Here is a 13760-nt window from a genome sequence, read left to right as displayed (position 1 = left end):
CAGACAAAAAGAGTAAGAAAGTTGCAAGGAGAAAGAACAAATAGATGTTATAACAAATCCGATGCCAAACTCCTCTTCACCATGAAAAATACTTGTCGACCGCCATCTGAAGTAAAACAGAAGAAAGACAATACAAAAAAGAGATACCAACTTACATGCATTAACACATACAATAACAGATATAAAATACTACTTATGAAATGCACACAGTGACCTGTAAAAAAAAAAAAGATCATATATGCATACTTATTATACTCGAAAAGAGAATAAAAAACAAACAAAAAGTGCAAGAAAGTTGCAAGGAGACAGTGCAAACACATGGTATGTGATAACAAATCCCATGCCCAACTCTTCATCAACATAAAACATATTTCTCGAGCTCCATCTGGAAGGCAAAATAGAGAAAACATAGAAAAAGAGAAAACAACATACATGCATTTACACATACAATGGTAGATATAAAATATTACACATTGCAAAACTAAAGGATACTACAGGGTGGGCCATTTATATGGATACACCTGATCTATGTATACACCCCATATACAACATCATACCACCAATTTTTTTGTTCCAACAGTCTTGGAGGGATCTATCCAATGTGGGTTAGTGTCAGACCAATAGTGGTGGTTTTGTTTGTTAATTTCACCATTCACATACAATTATGTACCCATATAAATAGCCAAATTAAGGTGTATCCATATAAATGGCCCGCCCTGTACTGTGGCCTCCTCCTCCCCAATAGCCACCCTATTCCTCTCCAGATTTATTTTCTTTAACAGTTAGTGTGCAAAATCTGCACAGTGAATGTGAAGACACAAATACGCCCAACTGCCACTGCCATAACAATTCACAAGCATACATATCATAGTGAAAAAGAGAGAAAAAAAATCAGACAAAAAGAGTAAGAAAGTTGCAAGTAGAAAGAACAAATAGATGTTATAACAAATCCGATGCCAAACTCCTCTTCACCATGAAAAACACTTGTTTACCGCCATCTGAAAGAAAACAGAAGAGAGACAATACAAAAAAGAGGTACCAATCTACATGCATTACCACATACCATAACAGTTATAAAATACTACCCATGAAATGCACACAAAGTGACCTGTGAAAAAAGATTGTTTATATATGCATACATATCATACTGAAAAAGAGAAAAAATGTCAGACAAAAAGAGTGAGAAAGTTGCAAGGAGAAAGAACAAATAGATGTTATAACAAATCCGGTGCCAAACTCCTCTTCAACATGAAAAACACTTGTCGACCGCCATCTGAAAGAAAACAGAAGAGAGACAACACAAAAAAGAGGTACCAATTTACATGCATTACCACTTACCATAACAGATATAAAATACTACCCATGAAATGCACACAAAGTGACCTGTGAAAAAAGATTGTTTATATATGCATACATATCATACTGAAAAAGAGAAAAAAAAAGTCAGACAAATAGAGTAAGAAAGTTGCAAGGAGAAAGAACAAATAGATGTTATAACAAATCCGATGCCAAACTCCTCTTCACCATGAAAAATACTTGTCGACCGCCATCTGAAAGAAAACAGAAGAGAGACAACACAAAAAAGAGGTACCAATTTACATGCATTACCACTTACCATAACAGATATAAAATACTACCCATGAAATGCACACAAAGTGACCTGTGAAAAAAGATTGTTTATATATGCATACATATCATACTGAAAAAGAGAAAAAATGTCAGACAAAAAGAGTGAGAAAGTTGCAAGGAGAAAGAATAAATAGATGTTATAACAAATCCGATGCCAAACTCCTCTTCACCATGAAAAATACTTGTCGACCGCCACCTGAAAGAAAACAGAAGAGAGACAATACAAAAAAAGAGATACCAACTTACATGCATTAACACATACAATAACAGATATAAAATACTACTTATGAAATGCACACAGTGACCTGTAAAAAAAAAAAGATCATATATGCATACTTATTATACTCGAAAAGAGAATAAAAAACAAACAAAAAGTGCAAGAAAGTTGCAAGGAGACAGTGCAAACATATGGTATGTGATAACAAATCCCATGCCCAACTCTTCATCAACATAAAAAATATTTCTCGAGCTCCATCTGGAAGACAAAATAGAGAAAACATAGAAAAAGAGAAAACAGCATACATGCATTTACACATACAATGGTAGATATAAAATATTACACATTGCAAAACTAAAGGATACTACAGGGTGGGCCATTTATATGGTTACACCTGATCTATATATTTCCATCTGAAAGAAAACAGAAGAGAGACAATACAAAAAAGAGATACCAACTTACATGCATTAACACATACTATAACAGATATAAAATACTTCCCATGAAATGCATACAGTGACCTGTAAAAAAAAAAGTTCATATATGCATACTTATTATACTGGAAAATAAAATAAAAAACAAAGTGCAAGAAAGTTGCAAGGAGACAGAGCAAACACATGGTATGTGATAACAAATCCCATGCCCAACTCTTCATCAACATAAAAAATATTTCTCGAGCTCCATCTGGAAGACAAAAGAGAGACAACACAGAAAAATAGAAAACAGCATACATGCATTTACACATAGAATGCAAGATATAAAATATTACACATTGCAAAACTAAAGGATACTACAGGGTGGGCCATTTATATGGATACACCTGATCTATGTATACACCCCATATACAACATCATACCACCAATTTTTTTGTTCCAACAGTCTTGGAGGGATCTATCCAATGTGGGTTAGTGTCAGATCAATAGTGGTGGTTATGTTTGTTAATTTCACCATTCACATACAATTATGTACCCATATAAATAGCCAAATTAAGGTGTATCCATATAAATGGCCCGCCCTGTACTGTGGCCTCCTCCTCCCCAATAGCCACCCTATTCCTCTCCAGATTTATTTTCTTTAACAGTTAGTGTGCAAAATCTGCACAGTGAATGTGAAGACACAAATACGCCCAACTGCCACTGCCATAACAATTCACAAGCATACATATCATAGTGAAAAAGAGAGAAAAAAAATCAGACAAAAAGAGTAAGAAAGTTGCAAGTAGAAAGAACAAATAGATGTTATAACAAATCCGATGCCAAACTCCTCTTCACCATGAAAAACACTTGTTTACCGCCATCTGAAAGAAAACAGAAGAGAGACAACACAAAAAAGAGGTACCAATTTACATGCATTACCACATACCAGAACAGATATAAAATACTACCCATGAAATGCACACAAAGTGACCTGTGAAAAAAGATTGTTTATATATGCATACATATCATACTGAAAAAGAGAAAAAATGTCAGACAAAAAGAGTGAGAAAGTTGCAAGGAGAAAGAACAAATAGATGTTATAACAAATCCGATGCCAAACTCCTCTTCAACATGAAAAATGATTTTCGAATACCACCTGAAAGAAAACAGAAGAGAGACAATACAAAAAAAGAGATACCAACTTACATGCATTAACACATACAATAACAGATATAAAATACTACTTATGAAATGCACACAGTGACCTGTAAAAAAAAAAAAGATCATATATGCATACTTATTATACTCGAAAAGAGAATAAAAAACAAACAAAAAGTGCAAGAAAGTTGCAAGGAGACAGTGCAAACACATGGTATGTGATAACAAATCCCATGCCCAACTCTTCATCAACATAAAACATATTTCTCGAGCTCCATCTGGAAGACAAAATAGAGAAAACATAGAAAAAGAGAAAACAACATACATGCATTTACACATACAATGGTAGATATAAAATATTACACATTGCAAAACTAAAGGATACTACAGGGTGGGCCATTTATATGGATACACCTGATCTATGTATACACCCCATATACAACATCATACCACCAATTTTTTTGTTCCAAGAGTCTTGGAGGGATCTATCTAATGTGGGTTAGTGTCAGACCAATAGTGGTGGTTTTGTTTGTTAATTTCACCATTCACATACAATTATGTACCCATATAAATAGCCAAATTAAGGTGTATCCATATAAATGGCCCGCCCTGTACTGTGGCCTCCTCCTCCCCAATAGCCACCCTATTCCTCTCCAGATTTATTTTCTTTAACAGTTAGTGTGCAAAATCTGCACAGTGAATGTGAAGACACAAATACGCCCAACTGCCACTGCCATAACAATTCACAAGCATACATATCATAGTGAAAAAGAGAGAAAAAAAATCAGACAAAAAGAGTAAGAAAGTTGCAAGTAGAAAGAACAAATAGATGTTATAACAAATCCGATGCCAAACTCCTCTTCACCATGAAAAACACTTGTTTACCGCCATCTGAAAGAAAACAGAAGAGAGACAATACAAAAAAGAGGTACCAATTTACATGCATTACCACATACCATAACAGTTATAAAATACTACCCATGAAATGCACACAAAGTGACCTGTGAAAAAAGATTGTTTATATATGCATACATATCATACTGAAAAAGAGAAAAAATGTCAGACAAAAAGAGTGAGAAAGTTGCAAGGAGAAAGAACAAATAGATGTTATAACAAATCCGGTGCCAAACTCCTCTTCAACATGAAAAACACTTGTCGACCGCCATCTGAAAGAAAACAGAAGAGAGACAACACAAAAAAGAGGTACCAATTTACATGCATTACCACTTACCATAACAGATATAAAATACTACCCATGAAATGCACACAAAGTGACCTGTGAAAAAAGATTGTTTATATATGCATACATATCATACTGAAAAAGAGAAAAAAAAAGTCAGACAAATAGAGTAAGAAAGTTGCAAGGAGAAAGAACAAATAGATGTTATAACAAATCCGATGCCAAACTCCTCTTCACCATGAAAAATACTTGTCGACCGCCATCTGAAACAAAACAGAAGAAAGACAATACAAAAAAAAGAGATACCAACTTACATGCATTAACACATACAATAACAGATATAAAATACTACTTATGAAATGCACACAGTGACCTGTAAAAAAAAAAAGATCATATATGCATACTTATTATACTCGAAAAGAGAATAAAAAACAAACAAAAAGTGCAAGAAAGTTGCAAGGAGACAGTGCAAACACATGGTATGTGATAACAAATCCCATGCCCAACTCTTCATCAACATAAAAAATATTTCTCGAGCTCCATCTGGAAGACAAAATAGAGAAAACATAGAAAAAGAGAAAACAGCATACATGCATTTACACATACAATGGTAGATATAAAATATTACACATTGCAAAACTAAAGGATACTACAGGGTGGGCCATTTATATGGTTACACCTGATCTATATATACACCCTATATACCACATCATACCACCAATGTTTTTGTTCCAACAGTCTTGGAGGGATCTATCCAATGTGGGTTAGTGTCAGACCAATAGTGGTGGTTTTGTTTGTTAATTTTACCATTCACATACAATTATGTACCCATATAAATAGCCAAATTAAGGTGTATCCATATAAATAGCCCACCCTGTACTGTGGCCTCCTCCTCCCCAATAGCCACCCTATTCCTCTCCAGATTTATTTTATTTAACATTTAGTGTGCAAAATCTGCACAGTGAATGTGAAGACACAAATACGCCCAACTGCCACTGCCATAACAATTCACATGCACAACTCTTCTTCACCATGAAAAACAGTTGTCGACCGCCATCTGTAAGAGAACAGAAGAGAGACAACACAAAAAAAAGAGGTACCAATTTACATGCATTACCACATACCATAACAGATATAAAATACTACCCATGAAATGCACACAAAGTGACCTGTGAAAAAAGATTGTTTATATATGCATACATATCATACTGAAAAAGAGAAAGAATGTCAGACAAAAAGAGTGAGAAAGTTGCAAGGAGAAAGAACAAATAGATGTTATAACAAATCCGATGCCAAACTCCTCTTCAACATGAAAAATACTTTTCGACCGCCATCTGAAAGAAAACAGAAGAGAGACAATACAAAAAAGAGATACCAACTTACATGCATTAACACATACTATAACAGATATAAAATACTACCCATGAAATGCATACAGTGACCTGTAAAAAAAAAAGTTCATATATGCATACTTATTATACTGGAAAATAAAATAAAAAACAAAGTGCAAGAAAGTTGCAAGGAGACAGAGCAAACATATGGTATGTGATAACAAATCCCATGCCCAACTCTTCATCAACATAAAAAATATTTCTCGAGCTCCATCTGGAAGACAAAAGAGAGACAACACAGAAAAATAGAAAACAGCATACATGCATTTACACATAGAATGCAAGATATAAAATATTACACATTGCAAAACTAAAGGATACTACAGGGTGGGCCATTTATATGGATACACCTGATCTATGTATACACCCCATATACAACATCATACCACCAATTTTTTTGTTCCAACAGTCTTGGAGGGATCTATCCAATGTGGGTTAGTGTCAGATCAATAGTGGTGGTTATGTTTGTTAATTTCACCATTCACATACAATTATGTACCCATATAAATAGCCAAATTAAGGTGTATCCATATAAATGGCCCGCCCTGTACTGTGGCCTCCTCCTCCCCAATAGCCACCCTATTCCTCTCCAGATTTATTTTCTTTAACAGTTAGTGTGCAAAATCTGCACAGTGAATGTGAAGACACAAATACGCCCAACTGCCACTGCCATAACAATTCACAAGCATACATATCATAGTGAAAAAGAGAGAAAAAAAATCAGACAAAAAGAGTAAGAAAGTTGCAAGTAGAAAGAACAAATAGATGTTATAACAAATCCGATGCCAAACTCCTCTTCACCATGAAAAACACTTGTTTACCGCCATCTGAAAGAAAACAGAAGAGAGACAACACAAAAAAGAGGTACCAATTTACATGCATTACCACATACCATAACAGATATAAAATACTACCCATGAAATGCACACAAAGTGACCTGTGAAAAAAGATTGTTTATATATGCATACATATCATACTGAAAAAGAGAAAAAATGTCAGACAAAAAGAGTGAGAAAGTTGCAAGGAGAAAGAACAAATAGATGTTATAACAAATCCGATGCCAAACTCCTCTTCAACATGAAAAATGATTTTCGACCGCCACCTGAAAGAAAACAGAAGAGAGACAATACAAAAAAAGAGATACCAACTTACATGCATTAACACATACAATAACAGATATAAAATACTACTTATGAAATGCACACAGTGACCTGTAAAAAAAAAAAAGATCATATATGCATACTTATTATACTCGAAAAGAGAATAAAAAACAAACAAAAAGTGCAAGAAAGTTGCAAGGAGACAGTGCAAACACATGGTATGTGATAACAAATCCCATGCCCAACTCTTCATCAACATAAAACATATTTCTCGAGCTCCATCTGGAAGACAAAATAGAGAAAACATAGAAAAAGAGAAAACAACATACATGCATTTACACATACAATGGTAGATATAAAATATTACACATTGCAAAACTAAAGGATACTACAGGGTGGGCCATTTATATGGATACACCTGATCTATGTATACACCCCATATACAACATCATACCACCAATTTTTTTGTTCCAACAGTCTTGGAGGGATCTATCTAATGTGGGTTAGTGTCAGACCAATAGTGGTGGTTTTGTTTGTTAATTTCACCATTCACATACAATTATGTACCCATATAAATAGCCAAATTAAGGTGTATCCATATAAATGGCCCGCCCTGTACTGTGGCCTCCTCCTCCCCAATAGCCACCCTATTCCTCTCCAGATTTATTTTCTTTAACAGTTAGTGTGCAAAATCTGCACAGTGAATGTGAAGACACAAATACGCCCAACTGCCACTGCCATAACAATTCACAAGCATACATATCATAGTGAAAAAGAGAGAAAAAAAATCAGACAAAAAGAGTAAGAAAGTTGCAAGTAGAAAGAACAAATAGATGTTATAACAAATCCGATGCCAAACTCCTCTTCACCATGAAAAACACTTGTTTACCGCCATCTGAAAGAAAACAGAAGAGAGACAATACAAAAAAGAGGTACCAATTTACATGCATTACCACATACCATAACAGTTATAAAATACTACCCATGAAATGCACACAAAGTGACCTGTGAAAAAAGATTGTTTATATATGCATACATATCATACTGAAAAAGAGAAAAAATGTCAGACAAAAAGAGTGAGAAAGTTGCAAGGAGAAAGAACAAATAGATGTTATAACAAATCCGGTGCCAAACTCCTCTTCAACATGAAAAACACTTGTCGACCGCCATCTGAAAGAAAACAGAAGAGAGACAACACAAAAAAGAGGTACCAATTTACATGCATTACCACTTACCATAACAGATATAAAATACTACCCATGAAATGCACACAAAGTGACCTGTGAAAAAAGATTGTTTATATATGCATACATATCATACTGAAAAAGAGAAAAAAAAAGTCAGACAAATAGAGTAAGAAAGTTGCAAGGAGAAAGAACAAATAGATGTTATAACAAATCCGATGCCAAACTCCTCTTCACCATGAAAAATACTTGTCGACCGCCATCTGAAACAAAACAGAAGAAAGACAATACAAAAAAAAGAGATACCAACTTACATGCATTAACACATACAATAACAGATATAAAATACTACTTATGAAATGCACACAGTGACCTGTAAAAAAAAAAAGATCATATATGCATACTTATTATACTCGAAAAGAGAATAAAAAACAAACAAAAAGTGCAAGAAAGTTGCAAGGAGACAGTGCAAACACATGGTATGTGATAACAAATCCCATGCCCAACTCTTCATCAACATAAAAAATATTTCTCGAGCTCCATCTGGAAGACAAAAAAGAGAAAACATAGAAAAAGAGAAAACAGCATACATGCATTTACACATACAATGGTAGATATAAAATATTACACATTGCAAAACTAAAGGATACTACAGGGTGGGCCATTTATATGGTTACACCTGATCTATATATACACCCCATATACCACATCATACCACCAATGTTTTTGTTCCAACAGTCTTGGAGGGATCTATCCAATGTGGGTTAGTGTCAGACCAATAGTGGTGGTTTTGTTTGTTAATTTTACCATTCACATACAATTATGTACCCATATAAATAGCCAAATTAAGGTGTATCCATATAAATAGCCCACCCTGTACTGTGGCCTCCTCCTTCCCAATAGCCACCCTATTCCTCTCCAGATTTATTTTATTTAACATTTAGTGTGCAAAATCTGCACAGTGAATGTGAAGACACAAATACGCCCAACTGCCACTGCCATAACAATTCACATGCACAACTCTTCTTCACCATGAAAAACAGTTGTCGACCGCCATCTGTAAGAGAACAGAAGAGAGACAACACAAAAAAAAGAGGTACCAATTTACATGCATTACCACATACCATAACAGATATAAAATACTACCCATGAAATGCACACAAAGTGACCTGTGAAAAAAGATTGTTTATATATGCATACATATCATACTGAAAAAGAGAAAGAATGTCAGACAAAAAGAGTGAGAAAGTTGCAAGGAGAAAGAACAAATAGATGTTATAACAAATCCGATGCCAAACTCCTCTTCAACATGAAAAATACTTTTCGACCGCCATCTGAAAGAAAACAGAAGAGAGACAATACAAAAAAGAGATACCAACTTACATGCATTAACACATACTATAACAGATATAAAATACTACCCATGAAATGCATACAGTGACCTGTAAAAAAAAAAGTTCATATATGCATACTTATTATACTGGAAAATAAAATAAAAAACAAAGTGCAAGAAAGTTGCAAGGAGACAGAGCAAACATATGGTATGTGATAACAAATCCCATGCCCAACTCTTCATCAACATAAAAAATATTTCTCGAGCTCCATCTGGAAGACAAAAGAGAGACAACACAGAAAAATAGAAAACAGCATACATGCATTTACACATAGAATGCAAGATATAAAATATTACACATTGCAAAACTAAAGGATACTACAGGGTGGGCCATTTATATGGATAAACCTGATCTATGTATACACCCCATATACAACATCATACCACCAATTTTTTTGTTCCAACAGTCTTGGAGGGATCTATCCAATGTGGGTTAGTGTCAGATCAATAGTGGTGGTTATGTTTGTTAATTTCACCATTCACATACAATTATGTACCCATATAAATAGCCAAATTAAGGTGTATCCATATAAATGGCCCGCCCTGTACTGTGGCCTCCTCCTCCCCAATAGCCACCCTATTCCTCTCCAGATTTATTTTCTTTAACAGTTAGTGCGCAAAATCTGCACAGTGAATGTGAAGACACAAATACGCCCAACTGCCACTGCCATAACAATTCACATGCACAACTCTTCTTCACCATGAAAAACAGTTGTCGACCGCCATCTGTAAGAGAACAGAAGAGAGACAACACAAAAAAAAGAGGTACCAATTTACATGCATTACCACATACCATAACAGATATAAAATACTACCCATGAAATGCACACAAAGTGACCTGTGAAAAAAGATTGTTTATATATGCATACATATCATACTGAAAAAGAGAAAAAATGTCAGACAAAAAGAGTGAGAAAGTTGCAAGGAGAAAGAACAAATAGATGTTATAACAAATCCGGTGCCAAACTCCTCTTCAACATGAAAAACACTTGTCGACCGCCATCTGAAAGAAAACAGAAGAGAGACAACACAAAAAAGAGGTACCAATTTACATGCATTACCACTTACCATAACAGATATAAAATACTACCCATGAAATGCACACAAAGTGACCTGTGAAAAAAGATTGTTTATATATGCATACATATCATACTGAAAAAGAGAAAAAAAAAGTCAGACAAATAGAGTAAGAAAGTTGCAAGGAGAAAGAACAAATAGATGTTATAACAAATCCGATGCCAAACTCCTCTTCACCATGAAAAATACTTGTCGACCGCCATCTGAAAGAAAACAGAAGAAAGACAATACAAAAAAAGAGATACCAACTTACATGCATTAACACATACAATAACAGATATAAAATACTACTTATGAAATGCACACAGTGACCTGTAAAAAATAAAAAGATCATATATGCATACTTATTATACTCGAAAAGGGAATAAAAAACAAACAAAAAGTGCAAGAAAGTTGCAAGGAGACAGTGCAAACACATGGTATGTGATAACAAATCCCATGCCCAACTCTTCATCAACATAAAAAATATTTCTCGAGCTCCATCTGGAAGACAAAATAGAGAAAACATAGAAAAAGAGAAAACAGCATACATGCATTTACACATACAATGGAAGATATAAAATATTACACATTGCAAAACTGAAGGATACTACAGGGTGGGCCATTTATATGGATACACCTGATCTATATATACACCCTATATACCACATCATACCACCAATGTTTTTGTTCCAACAGTCTTGGAGGGATCTATCCAATGTGGGTTAGTGTCAGACCAATAGTGGTGGTTTTGTTTGTTAATTTTACCATTCACATACAATTATGTACCCATATAAATAGCCAAATTAAGGTGTATCCATATAAATAGCCCACCCTGTACTGTGGCCTCCTCCTCCCCAATAGCCACCCTATTCCTCTCCAGATTTATTTTATTTAACATTTAGTGTGCAAAATCTGCACAGTGAATGTGAAGACACAAATACGCCCAACTGCCACTGCCATAACAATTCACATGCACAACTCTTCTTCACCATGAAAAACAGTTGTCGACCGCCATCTGTAAGAGAACAGAAGAGAGACAACACAAAAAAAACAGGTACCAATTTACATGCATTACCACATACCATAACAGATATAAAATACTACCCATGAAATGCACACAAAGTGACCTGTGAAAAAAGATTGTTTATATATGCATACATATCATACTGAAAAAGAGAAAGAATGTCAGACAAAAAGAGTGAGAAAGTTGCAAGGAGAAAGAACAAATAGATGTTATAACAAATCCGATGCCAAACTCCTCTTCAACATGAAAAATACTTTTCGACCGCCATCTGAAAGAAAACAGAAGAGAGACAACACAAAAAAGAGGTACCAATTTACATGCATTACCACTCACCATAACAGATATAAAATACTACCCATGAAATGCACACAAAGTGACCTGTGAAAAAAGATTGTTTATATATGCATACATATCATACTGAAAAAGAGAAAAAATGTCAGACAAAAAGAGTGAGAAAGTTGCAAGGAGAAAGAACAAATAGATGTTATAACAAATCCGGTGCCAAACTCCTCTTCAACATGAAAAACACTTGTCGACCGCCATCTGAAAGAAAACAGAAGAGAGACAACACAAAAAAGAGGTACCAATTTACATGCATTACCACTTACCATAACAGATATAAAATACTACCCATGAAATGCACACAAAGTGACCTGTGAAAAAAGATTGTTTATATATGCATACATATCATACTGAAAAAGAGAAAAAAAAAGTCAGACAAATAGAGTAAGAAAGTTGCAAGGAGAAAGAACAAATAGATGTTATAACAAATCCGATGCCAAACTCCTCTTCACCATGAAAAATACTTGTCGACCGCCATCTGAAAGAAAACAGAAGAAAGACAATACAAAAAAAGAGATACCAACTTACATGCATTAACACATACAATAACAGATATAAAATACTACTTATGAAATGCACACAGTGACCTGTAAAAAAAAAAAAGGATCATATATGCATACTTATTATACTCGAAAAGAGAATAAAAAACAAACAAAAAGTGCAAGAAAGTTGCAAGGAGACAGTGCAAACACATGGTATGTGATAACAAATCCCATGCCCAACTCTTCATCAACATAAAAAATATTTCTCGAGCTCCATCTGGAAGACAAAATAGAGAAAACATAGAAAAAGAGAAAACAGCATACATGCATTTACACATACAATGGTAGATATAAAATATTACACATTGCAAAACTAAAGGATACTACAGGGTGGGCCATTTATATGGATACACCTGATCTATATATACACCCTATATACCACATCATACCACCAATGTTTTTGTTCCAACAGTCTTGGAGGGATCTATCCAATGTGGGTTAGTGTCAGACCAATAGTGGTGGTTTTGTTTGTTAATTTTACCATTCACATACAATTATGTACCCATATAAATAGCCAAATTAAGGTGTATCCATATAAATAGCCCACCCTGTACTGTGGCCTCCTCCTCCCCAATAGCCACCCTATTCCTCTCCAGATTTATTTTATTTAACATTTAGTGTGCAAAATCTGCACAGTGAATGTGAAGACACAAATACGCCCAACTGCCACTGCCATAACAATTCACATGCACAACTCTTCTTCACCATGAAAAACAGTTGTCGACCGCCATCTGTAAGAGAACAGAAGAGAGACAACACAAAAAAAAGAGGTACCAATTTACATGCATTACCACATACCATAACAGATATAAAATACTACCCATGAAATGCACACAAAGTGACCTGTGAAAAAAGATTGTTTATATATGCATACATATCATACTGAAAAAGAGAAAGAATGTCAGACAAAAAGAGTGAGAAAGTTGCAAGGAGAAAGAACAAATAGATGTTATAACAAATCCGATGCCAAACTCCTCTTCAACATGAAAAATACTTTTCGACCGCCATCTGAAAGAAAACAGAAGAGAGACAACACAAAAAAGAGGTACCAATTTACATGCATTACCACTCACCATAACAGATATAAAATACTACCCATGAAATGCACACAAAGTGACCTATGAA

The sequence above is a fragment of the Hyperolius riggenbachi genome, chromosome 8, assembly GCF_040937935.1.
Source record: "Hyperolius riggenbachi isolate aHypRig1 chromosome 8, aHypRig1.pri, whole genome shotgun sequence".
NCBI classification, from domain to species: domain Eukaryota; kingdom Metazoa; phylum Chordata; class Amphibia; order Anura; family Hyperoliidae; genus Hyperolius; species Hyperolius riggenbachi.
The sequence above is the reverse complement of the archived record's forward strand: the minus strand, read 5'-3'. Positions refer to the sequence as shown.